This window comes from Pomacea canaliculata, linkage group LG6 (assembly GCF_003073045.1).
Source record: "Pomacea canaliculata isolate SZHN2017 linkage group LG6, ASM307304v1, whole genome shotgun sequence".
Lineage (NCBI taxonomy): Eukaryota > Metazoa > Mollusca > Gastropoda > Architaenioglossa > Ampullariidae > Pomacea > Pomacea canaliculata.
The window spans coordinates 1,191,254-1,204,334 of NC_037595.1; the positions used below are offsets into that span (position 1 = coordinate 1,191,254).

General features: G+C 45.5%; 1 protein-coding gene across 6 annotated transcripts in view; it reads right to left on the reverse strand.

The window, feature by feature from the left end:
- The window catches only part of LOC112565886 (dorsal-ventral patterning tolloid-like protein 1), a 124,311-nt gene that overhangs the window by 42,761 nt on the left and 68,469 nt on the right, over positions 1-13,081 (reverse strand). The gene's annotated exons all lie outside the window — the stretch shown is intronic.

The following is a 13,081-nucleotide window of genomic DNA, read 5'->3' on the forward strand; positions in this document are numbered from 1 at the left end:
TAAAACCCCGATTGAGACAAAACAAATAAATGGTGAAAAGAAAATGTTCAAAGCTGCACAGGGTTTATGTAGCTAAAATGTCATGGGGTGAACGTTAAGCCCCCAACAGATAAAAAATCAGCCAAAGATCTGGCATCTTGCTGTAGAGAGGAGGCCACTCGCTCCACTGGACAGCAAAACCTCAGGGAATCGATCCCGTATGTCCCGGCCCTCGCCTCGCCACATCTCGCGATGGTGATTTGCAGTTTCCACTTCCGCGCTGCCTGCTGCATTAGCCAGTATGGAGATTGCAGCTGACAAATAGAAATATACAGTGAAGCAGTGCCGGATACGCCAGTCAGCCATGACATGGCTTGATGGGCATGTTAAGGACAAAATGAGATGCTAGCCTCATGCTGCCGTCTCACTTATCTGCCCCTTCCTCTCCCTCGCCTGCTCCTTCTCTCTCATCCTCCTCCTTATTCTTTCTCTCAGAACCTCACAGAAACCGCTTACTACTGGCAGTCAGCCAGAGCACGTGTCTTTCCTCCAGTAAATGACCGTAGCGCCAAGTGCACCTCGCAACAACCAGTCTGCCATTCATGTAGACCCCCAGCATTGACTCCGACAACAGGATTTATTGAAAGTCGGAACCACTCAAAGACTTGTGACCATTCAGCTTAATGAGATCAGGTGACACACAGGCATCGTCTCTTGTGTAAGGTGTTGACCCGGAAATGGTTTCGCCGAACGTACTCGAGGTCACCATGCACGCGACGTCATTGCCTCGGCGCCTACGTGACTTGTGGCGTCACCAGAGGCGCCATATTGAACCCAACTTCCACCAGGGGTCGACACGGGACGAAATGGAAGACAGAAACAACAAGAAACTCGTCTGCCGAGATGGTGTGTGTGACTAGAGATTTGTGATCCTTAAAGGGAAACGCAAGTCAAAGGGTCAGTCGGGTCAAATGACTGACGCTGACCTTGTGAATCACTGTCGAGCAAATGTCAAATGTTTGCTGGCAAAACCGTTGTTTACTTACAGTTGTCTGTAAAATACAGGTTCAACTAGCCCACCATCTGTTGTCGCGCTGTTCTAAATCATCGGGTGTGAATGTCGGTGTCCTGAGTGGGATGAGAGGGATGTCATCAAAACCCCGACATCTTGAATGCAGAGATCGTCTATTGATGAAAGGAGCAGCGATGAAAAGTTGATGACAATGCAGCAAACAGTAACACAGGGTTTAAATGTGGCTGCTGCAGGTGGCAATGACTGGCGGACCAACGATCTTTGTGTTGGGGACAGGGAGAGGATGCCATGATAAAGTTGTCACGGGCGTGACTTGGATTGTTTGTAAAACTATGAGAGATATTCAAACACAAACACAGACAAACCCGCATGTACCCTGCTGTTTCGAAGGGGAGGACGCAGCCATGTTGTTTATATTTCTCGTTACCTCCGCCTTTCCACAAACAGATTCTCGCAGATTGCAAGCTGTAACTCATGGTCGCTCTTGTGAACAGTTTTGCAGAATCGTTCAAGACTATTTTAATGAGAAATGTGTTCCCCAAAGTAAAATTAGAGTCTTTCGTGAAAGTGTTTGAAAAATATAATGTCTTTCAGGAGTCGGTCCGTGTGTTTTATTTGCTGGAACCTGTAATTTTGATCAGACATGATAGTACGATTCCGACTGTCACTACCTGTCATTTAAGCCACAGTTACTACTTGACTTGCTTTTCCCTTTAAATACGAAAACCGTCACGTGACATGTGTGGTCCCCGTGACCTCGGCTGACAAACCCTGGTGCAGTGCAGACACTAGCTCCAGTGGTCTTCAGTTTTAGTGTCTCTACTGTTATTTATTTGTTTTGACATACACTGTCTGATATATATATATCATTTAGGTTATCGATGTGACGTTGTTTAAATGTGAAGTATATCAGGTAGTCTTACTCAACAACACACTCCATTCGTCGACCAAAACATTTCCTCTATTGGTCAAGGATGCTGCGGGGGAAAGCGTTCACAGGTGATTCTATCTACCGTACGACTGCCACTGTTTTGTTGACTTGTCAGCCTCATGTCAGTCTGTAACACTGTCACCGTCACTGACAACATCAAACCATCGACAAGTCGTGTGTATCTGGGAAATCTCAGGAACTATGCATGCTGGGTATCTTGAAAAAAGATCTCGAGTTGTATATAAACATGTAGGTGCTGTACGTATCTCTATGGAGTAATCTCCATGCACACCTGGCACACCTTTGCAAGTGCCGTTAAGTGGAAACACCTGTTTGTCGAGGTATCGTTACAAACCTTTATCCCTGTGCCGTGAAGCAGGGAGGTGGGGTGGGAGGATGGCTATTGATGTCCAGCCAGCAACTATAGGGCAATACCACGGTAACAGGCCTGTAAACAGACGTCACGTACAGAGTAAAAACAGAGTGCCCGAGACGAGAGCTGAACCCAGGACAGCCAACCCTGGTTGAGGTGGGAGAAGTCACCTGCACAACACCTACGTGAGAAAGTGAGTACACCTACCCGAGTGTCACGTCTACTCACAGCAGTAGTACAGTTGACACCTTCACCTGACCGCGGCAAGTGTCAGAGGTAACGAGCTCACCCCTCCACACCTTCCAGCAATAACTCCGAGCGCTAACGAGTGAGGGTGTGACACAGGCCCTGAGAGACGGGCTGATGAGCCCCGCGGCTTAATTAACATAAGCGTTAAGGAGCCAGAAGGGAATTCCTCCCCACAGCGCCCTCCCTAGTCCCAGTCAGCCAGTCACATAGCTTAGCAATGTTACTGAACACACTTCTGTGGAATGGTTTGGTAGTGCTGACGTAGAGGTGACAGTAGATTTTACAGTCAAGAATGTAAGAAATTTGTTCACACATTTGAAGAGAATACGTCATGAACATAAGCCCACGTGACTGAGAAGAAAGGTCGGCGGTAAAAGTGATCACGTGACAACAATATCCAGTAAGTGTGCGCCAGCGTGTGCGTGTGTGTGCGCACGTGAACTGCTGTAAACAAAGAGGCGAAGGTGACTACGTGTCACTCACACACCCAGGTTTACAGGCCGGGTGCTTTGATGTGATAAACAAAGTCTTGTTTACATGTGATAAACAAAGCCTTGTTTACTGACTCGGTGTGAAACACAATTGACTCCACTTGTGTCGGCGTGTGAAAGCTCATTGAGCCCTCGTTGAGACAGGCAGCATGACGGGAGGAGGAGTTCAAGTGGAGGTACAACAACTTTGTTCATCGCCTCACACACAAGTATTTACACACGTGGCACCTCGCGCACAACACGAGACGTGGGTCCACGGGACCAGGAGAAGACAAGCCATACATCAGCAGCTTCCACACGATGCTGCAAGTACTCAGCCAGGTGATGGAGATACAAGTCTGTCTTTGTGTAGACTGCTTTCCGGAAAGGCTTTTCTGTTTATTGCTTTCATTTGTTTTTATTTCTTCTTTCAGTATTTTAACTGTGGCGTTCTCAGACAAGAGTACAAGTTCCACTGAGGGTTGGGAGCATCGTACAGAACTGCATTCATCAATGTCAGAGCTCGGTAATGCCGCTATCAACGAATAAAGTTGTCATGATGTATATGTTAATATTAATCTGTTAAAATTAAGGACAGATCTTTGGATTAAGGATTTATTATAATATATATGTGAGAATCACAATCAGTAGCTAGCTTTCAGTTACCCTCTCGCTCTCTCCCTCTCTTTCGGTCTTTGTCTCTTTCTCTCGCTCTTCTTCTCCCTATCTCAGTCTCCCTCCCGCTATCGTCCAGAAGCTGAAGCAAATTTAACTGGAGAAACCATATTCCATGTCACGCACAGAGGTACTGCAGCAAGTACAATGTGTAATGTTGTAATGTTTAATGTTGTCATTGTAATGTGCACGATGAAATACAAACCTCACAGATTGGAGACCAATGGCCGCAAGGGGGGACAAGGGGGAGGCGGGGATGGGGAGCGTGGTCACCGCACAATGGACGTCACTGGCCCGAGGAAGTGTCGAGTGAATGGCACTCACCCCTCGTGACCGGCTTTGACAGAATAGCAGTCCCACATGGCATTATTTCTAAAATATTTAATTCCTCAGAGGCCGCTGTCGCTGACTTTTGGTGTAAATTATTCAACACCAAGGACTAAGCCCACTTCTCAATTCAACTCTGGTTAAACAAAGGCGGTGCAAGGGACTTGAGTTGTTACAAAGTCCGGGCAGTTAGCAAGCAGCCTGGTGATGACCTGATGTGATGACCTGATGTGACTATCGGCAAAACTGAAACCCTACCCACACAGTAGAACTCCTCTTTTACTACCGTCCCCGTCAACAATAAACAAAAGTGTCGGGTTCGCTTTTCGCAGGGTTAGAAACTATCTTTTCTGCGAGGTGGTGCAGCTCCTGAGCTCATAAACTGTAGCACTGTTGGAAACCACGTTGACTGCTGTATGAATAATGCGAGTGAAGATAACACACTCGTTTTTCTATTAATACTCACAAGGCGTTATTTATTCATTTGCTCGTCTGTTCGGTCATTCCGTGACGACGATGATCGCGCCAGAAATAGCCGGCCCTCCACGAGCCTCCAGCAGCCAGTGGAAATGTGTTTATACAAAGCGACTGTTGGTCTCCGTTGTTCCTACAGACGACCTGTGCTTTATCACCTGCAGACAAACCTGTTGGCACCAACCGCCACTCTCTAGCCCTGTAAGCGGAATGGCCTGAGGGGGAATTGTGCCCGAGTCTGTATGATCATCCAGACGGTGCTGGTAGTCAATAAGAACGGAAGTCAAGGAAGAGTCAAAGGTAAACATCGCACTTTTATAAACATAAACACGATCAGTTCCTGTTCAATATTTCTTCCAAATGCCAGACTTGCATCATTTAAGAGTCGAAGACTCAATGAAGAGTGGAAGTGATACAAAAGCCGGTCCCTTTGTAAGGGTCATGATGTGGAATAGACTGGCACCCAGCAAGCAAAGTCGCACATCTGGGATTCGAACCGGAGTTTTAAAAAGTTTTTTTTTTTTTTGTCAGAGGACTGTCGACAGGATTTTGCCAGCACAAAGTGAGGCAGGTCTGGAGAAATGCTGAGACTGTGGGACAGGCCATCTCACACTAACAAGGCGCCAGATAAACCGGTTAGGTGTGATTAACTTCAAATACATAAATAGATAACACAAACCAGAAAAGCCAGTGATGTGTTGGAAAGCCAAATATAGAATATTTTCATGTCTTCTAAAAACTTCACTTAAATGGACACGAGTGACAAGCGGCTAGAGCTCAATACCTCTGGGATGCCGTATAAATGGTTTTACAATTGATTTTTGTAAAGTTTTTAAGTGATACAGTTATATTTCAGGCAATCTGTCATAAAATTCAGTCGCTGATTGGCCTCGTAGGGATAGGGGATGAGAAAGGGAGCTAAAGTGCACGCCCCGCCTGTCTTCCACCATCTCAACGCCGACAAAGACCACCCCGGGTGCCTGACTAGCTGGAGCCAAGAGTCGCCGCCCACCATTTCCAAAAAAAGCAGTATTATAAATTCTAGCCATTTTAACAACTCGGATCAAGCTCGCTTATATCCTGTTTATCCTCCACTTTGTCTTTTAACCTGACGTTTGTCAGCCTCATCGTTATCTTATTAACCTCTACAGTCACATCTACAGACAAGCCATGAGTGTGACAACAGACACTTGCACCAAAGTAATATCACGTGTTCATTCTTCTCGTGCCAGACCCACAACTAAACAGTTCTAAACACACGACAGTTCTGTCAAAGAAATAAATAAAGGTGTAAACAAAGTTGTTTACAGCTGAACATACTGGATCCTGTAACGACATTGCATGCATATTTCTCCTCCAAGTTGTGCCAAGAAAAGACGATGGACGGACTGACTCACTCACTCTCCTCCTGACTCATTCACTCACTCACTCCCTTACGCAGTGATAATGAAAAGATAAATTCGACTGGCATCCCCCGTGCAGACGACTGTAGGAACTGCGGGACGTGCAGTGAATGTGTGTGGAGATTGCCTTCAGCAGGCGGCCACGATAAAGAGCGCTCAGGGGACTCAACTCCAGTTGAAGGTGGCCTGCAGAGGGCGCGCTAATGGTTACCTGGACAACCAGAGAGACTCCAGCGCTGGAGAGCAGAGTGCCAGAGAGTGGATCATCAGTACTATTTCCATGTCCCGCAGCAGCCCGGCCAGCAGACGATGGAGTAGACTCCCCTTATCATCTGTTCGCCCTGAATTCCTCCATGATAACGACTGCGGCATCTTCTTGATACTTTAGCCACATCCTCCACCACCCTGCCTACCCTGGCCCCCCTGTCGGCTAGGAGAAGTCTTCAAGACTTTCTTTTAAACCGAAATAAATAGTCGTTAGAAGCAAATACCATCCCCTGTGTCGTGTGATGCTGGGTGTCATCAGACATTCAAGTGCAGCTTCTCATGATTTCGTTGATGTACCTGTGGACATTTCCACATTGGCTTGTGGACATATTACAAATATAAATTTCATCTCAGCATTACACATATCAATGTTTGTGTAGTGGTAGCTAGGATATTAATTTGTATCAGATGTACAGATGTATGTAATGTCAGTAATTCACCTGTCTACTTACTACAGTAAGTCGATACAAAGGTCTCCTGCTTCATCTGTCAACTTACTGCACTCGTGTCGATGAAGCTGGCTTCAGCCGTCTACCTTTACTGACACTCGGTCCTGTCCAGTTATTATCAGTAACTAGAGCACCCTTTCATCTTTACCATGTGCCTAGTTTATAATTGACTAACGATATCGGTTTGAATTATCAAGTCCAGAAGTAGCTTCCTACACCCTCGCAATCTCTTGTCTTTGATCTCGAGATCCGTTTTTGATGAGCTGGCATGACGGTGCACGTGGGACAACCTCCACAACCATCTCTTTCTCTACTTGCCAGTCGCAGTAGCCGCCTTCACCTCCATTTCTCCCCCATCCCTGCTTTCTGCTGCAATCATCTTTGAGTGCCGGATGATATCCTCCCGACTGAAAAGCCAAACTGTGAGCGCGCGGGTTGGGGTAGGGAAGGGAGGAAACTCACACAAATGCCACGCTTTCTCTCCCTTAGCCTCCAGCAAGAAGAATGAAGGCAGTTACCGGCTGCCATCAAGCTCCGCCAACAAACTGCGCAATCTGCACGCGCAAAATAGTGCCTACCCTCCCCCACCACCTCCTATACCTCTCCCCACCCCTTTCTAACGGTTCATTTCTGCATCACGTGTCCGCCTCCCCCAAACCCCCGTAAGCCTCCTGTCAAAACACTTTGCATTAGTCCTAGGACTTTTTTCTTTTGCCCCACAAACTGCACCCGATCACGACTATGCTCGGTCTTGAATGCACCTGTCAGCCGCTGCAGCTGGTGGTTATTCAGGGATGTCCTGGATACACCTGCCCAACTGAGTTTTTGTCATTCTTGATTACGGCAGGTGCATCGCCGACACGTTTGTTAAATCAACTATTTTTTCTTGGGGCAGAAGAAACATCCGAAGAGAAAAAACAACGCAAAAAGGCGGGTAGTGTATGAACTGAACATACCTTCTCTCCTTCTCACAGTAATGGCGAGGGATGTTTACGGCAAGATAGTCCAAGACGAGGGTTGTAAGCCACAATAATGGAGACATTTTACATATTTATGATGAAAGGACATAGCAAGCCACTTCCTCGCACCGACTTGTTTTCGCCGTTCAGCGCCAGCAGTCGTTGTCCATGACGGTGATGGAGTGGGGTGAGGACGCGGCACCGACATCAAAGGCTCCCAGCCGCCCTGGCTGCGCTTGACCAGGTCTATGGCCACGGAGGCAATTTCTCCGGGGCTGCATGCCGACCTTTTTATTCCGCAGGCTCGCCATTCTGCACAAATATTCCACGTGGCTAAACCCTCTAACCCACTCCCTGTCCGACTCCACAGTGTCTTTGCCGCAGCCTGCCAGCCATCTTGGGCACAATGGCGGACTGCAGCGGTCTGTGAGCCCAAGACTTCAGATGGCGCTGTTCAAACAGCTGCAATGAGAGGGCGCTTGCCTCGTGTCACGTGACTGTGCGCATGATCACGATCCAGAACATGGAACTGTATTCTAGTGTGATGTATATACCACAGCGGTCGGCAAGCATTCTCAAAACCATCCAGTCAACAGATGGAAACATTCTTCATCTGGATACAAGAATGTGCTGTGAAGTATTATCTACACCACTGAATACAATGTTCCTTCGCTATCAGATTCTGTTTTTTAATTCTGCGTCGATCAGTTTCAACATCATATTTCAGTTATTCATGAATTCATTTGTAGCCCTCCCCCTACACAAAAATATAGCTAATGGGTTTTACAACAAAAATCGAAGTCCACGTATCTCTCTGATCGAAGATGGAGGAAGCCCTCTTTCTTGGCTGTTGTCGGACAACAAGACGTCTGAGAGGGGCATTGATCTCCCCTGAGTCTTATTTTGGGGCCTGGCATCTCCACAAAGGCTCGTGGACAAGCGAGACGGCACGAGAGTTCATCACAAATAAAAATAAACAGGGCGCCTTTGTGTGCACGGCGGGTGATGACAAATTGTCCCCTCGTTATAGGCAAAATGTGAAAACCAACGACTGCAGTGGCAGGACTGAGCTTGGTAACGGACTGGCGAGCTGCACGTGCATGTCACCGGTATTTAGGTCTGAGGGAATCTCTTTCAATGCCTCATGAACAATTAGCCTCTCTCTTTCTGATTTCCCTCTGACCTAACGGCTATAGTTTAGTTTAGTACATACACTTGAGGGCTTCTTCACCCTCCCTCCCTCTTACTGTCAAGCCGTAGTCTGGCTAGTGTGTGTTAAGACTGTTGCCACTTGTACAATGGCAGCCTGCCTGGCACTGACTACCCTCGGAGTGCCGGCAGTCCAGGCAGACACCCTGGGGGCAGCCACCCACAATCATACTTATCTGTCTGGTCATGTACTCGTCAGTCCTGTCTATCCCGTAATGAACGGTCCGTGCCTGTCCCTCAAAATTTACATTATTACTATGATCCGCTTACATTTATGTTGCTATCAAAAAAATATCTGATATTAAATTTCGACTCCCGCATGGAGTGGCCAGGACAGTTCCACACCAAATGATCCTGCGGGCCGTGTGCCGGAAGTTCCTCGCCCTTGTGTTGCCTGGCAACTTGCGGGATTTTTGTACTGAAGTGCCTACAGTCATGTCAAGCATACATAAAATTCCCAAACAGAAAAAAAGTAAGTAAACACCACACGCAAGTAAACTCTCGGTAGCCCACCACCAGAGGTGTAAGATGAATGATTGGTATGCATCCGTAATTGCAAGAAAAAAGAATGATGACTAGCGGCTTTTTAAAGGAAACTAAATCATTAGAAGGACCACATCCAAAGGTAAGTAATGTGTGACGAGGCCAGCTTGTCAAGCCCTGTATACAGGTGTGTGTCTGCATGTCTGGGATTCACTATACAAAAACCAAATCTTCTTAGTTTACGGTTTCTTTTCTTTCTCTTCCTCAGGCTGTGTTGGCTGACAACTTGCTAGAGATGGCGGGATTTTTGTACTGTCTTGTGGTGAGAGTCATGCAGCCTGTTTGAACTGATAATCTCATCATCTCAGCCTCTCAATTCCGGGTTTGTCAGTTCACCAGTTGTACAACTTCAACGGCCTTTCGCTAATTCTGATGTGGACCGATGTTTCTTTTCAGTTAAAAAAAGAGAAAATAAAATTGTGAATAATACTTGCAGTACAGACTACAAACCCCTCTCTCTCTAAATAAAATAAACAAACCTGCTGTGTACTAGTTGCTACACATGTGTAACATAACCAGGTACCCAGAACAAAAGATTTCTCAATGAGTTTTGAGTTGACAGCGCTGCATGAGGGATGAACATCTCCTTTCAGCAGAATTGAAGGCTCGACTTTCATGATGTTTCAAACAACACTGGCACTAATCCTGTAAGACAGCCCAGAATATTCTGGACTCAAGCTTGTAAAACTTGTTTACGTGGCACTGAGACAGGAACCGAGTCTTCACAACCATGGGGACTGCCTTACACTGTGGTGCCAACTGGCTGGTGTCACTAAACACATCACAGTGTGCAAGCATGAATAAATAACATATAAACAATAACACATAAATAACAATGAATAAACAGTTCTGTTTACTGTGAAGTATTTACTTTATGTAGCTAAAATACTCAACTAATAAGACATTTTTGTCACATTTGAAAGGCAATGAGTCAGTTGGTCACGAGCCATGTTTGAGACTTGCCAGTAACTCAGTTTGACAGATTTGTATTACAACAGCCTAAACTGGCAATATAACAATAATATTTGAATTCTAATGTAGAGTCAGACGATATGTTGTACACCAGTTGTATAAGGTAACAGTCAAGGGCCACCAGGCGGAGCTACACAAACACTGCCACGTCCTCCGCTTTTCTTTCAAACGGTGTGTCACTGATTGTTTGTTGTCTTTACTGTTGATTAAACAATGTTATCATTCGAACACTATTGTATTTCATGCCACCACGAGTATTCCATCGCTAAGTTTGTCGTCCATTTTGAATGAGTGTATTCAAGCGCTACAGACAAATAAAGAAATAAACACTAGACTAACACAGATTTTGTGGACTAGCCAACCAGAAATTATGATTTGTACCAAAACGAGGCCAGTCCATCATAGGACTGTGATGATGAGTAACTATCACTTTCTCTGTAAATGTTTCTAACAATGTAACGATCTAGCGCCGCCATGTAGTTTACTTCTCACCTGACATGTAGGTGAGACAGCAATATCTACGGCAAATGAATTAGTTGCAAAAGCCTTGAAAAGCAATGCAAACAATCCTCATATTACCTGTAATAATTAATAAAGAGCTGCAGACACTAAGACAGACAAATATTCTAACAAAAAAACCCTCCATGAATGCTGTCACAGACAGGGTCGTACGGTGTAAACGTTTATAGCAAATAAAGTGGATGAGATGATACAGGTGTCAGTTTATGTACGAACTGTTCGTATATATATACACAGCCATATAGCCCACAAATAAGTATTGTATACCTGACTGGTATTACCTGCTCTGTCCTCTTTTTCCATTGACAATGAGATCCAAAACACATCCACCCACCAAAAACTAAAAACAACCTTAAACATGGAAATAGTCCGTGGAAATGAATCTTTGTTGCATTAACAATAATTCTTGTATTGCACATAACCCTGAAAAGTTCAAACGATTCATTTCTTTCTCTTCCCTTGTACTAAAACTTTAATACCCATGTAACTGTTGGGCTGCCTATTTATCACAAAGTTTAACTTTATTTTAATGTCCATTTAATGTTCATTAAGAACAAAAACAATTCCGTTTACTGTAGTCCTTTATAGCTTCGTGACAGGAGCAATGACTGTCTCATCCGGAGGTTCCCTTTACGACCACGGAACACAGGGACAATGGAAACAAACCCTGCAAAACCACAGCTTTGCTCCTTAAAATGAAAAAGTTCTTTGAAGAAGCAGCCTCGTCCAAAAAGTCGGTAATCCGCAAAGATCGCCATCGAGCGGTGCTGCCATGGCTTCTTATCGGGCATCAAAGATGGCGGGCAACAAGCTGGAGTTGTTTATACGACAGATACAAACGCATTCCAGACTTTTAAAGCCTTTTAACGCTCTTCTCAAAACAGTCTGGTGTGTATTGATAACCGCCAGCCTGCCAGGCCCCGGGGGATCGATGTGAACTAATATGTCCATGGTATGAGCAGTATAAGTAGTGCAGGACAGTTTTCACTGCGGTCTGTATTCATACCCGTAAGCTGCTGTCGGTGACCCAGGACAGGATGGTAGCCATGCCACAATGTTTATGCGAGGTCTTAGTGGAATGTTTATTATTTAACATCTGAAAACGGATTTTTGGCACAAATCCTGCGAGCACATTTCAAAACCAGCATGCTGCTTAATTTCGTTTACAATTTGTGTTTAATAGTCTTGTCGACTAGCATGGCTATGCCTTCCCTGCCAGCACCAAGCAGGACCCCTGGTGAACTTTCTGAAATACAATTAGTTTTTGGCATGCGGACACAGGGATGGTTATGTTCCTGTCTACACAGATATTTCAAACGAACCTCGAACAACAACGAACATTCCTGTCTTTCCTCTCTCCATTCTGTCAGCGACTGTGATATACCAACTAGTTATTCCAATGAAAGTCACATCAGATGTTAAACCTTCCATTTTTCGAATCGTCTTTTCTTTATTTATTTGTTACTTTCTTACACACTTTCTTACTTTCAGCGGATCTGCTCGTTATGCTTTTTTTTTTCTAAAACTTCAATAATGAAAACATGTAATTATGCTAATGAGCACTTGAAAAAAAAAAACTTCCCTAATGAGCACTTGTGTATAGCCCCCCATTAAGTATACCAGTACATCCTCATCAAGTGCTCCTCCCAGACTAAGTTTTGTAATCATTTCTCCTCCGTGCAGACAAATTCGTCTAAATACTCACTCCCAGAAACTGATTTCCCACCCGATTCGTCTAGTGTCAGTCCCCTTTACCACATTCCTACCCAATTCATCTACCTCTTACCCAATTTGCGCTGCCTTTGAACTGTTGTCGAACTGGAGATAGAAGGAAAGGAAGCCGGTGATGTTTTAGTTTGAGCTCTGAGGAGGCTTTCCTGCGGAAGGGGGAAATGGAGGTGTCATTAATCTCTGCAGCAGGTCTGCGGTTGCTGACTGCCAGGCTCCATTACACTGCCATACTCAGCAACATCTTCCTTCAGTGTTTCGCTCACCGGAAGGAGAGCCATGTCCCATCGACCTTAGTGACGGCCTGACCACGTGACTAATCTTGGCAGGCGGCCAGACTTCTCCACTCACCGTGCAGCCGACCCCAGTTCCCCATACCCTCGCTCTTCCTCCGTGCTACCACTTAGGCACGATGTGTGTGTGTGACCTCTCTTGCTGGTTGTGACTAATTACAAATGATAATTATGTCAACCCTGTATACAGACCGTGCAGCTCTGTGGCTTCTTACAAACACTACAACA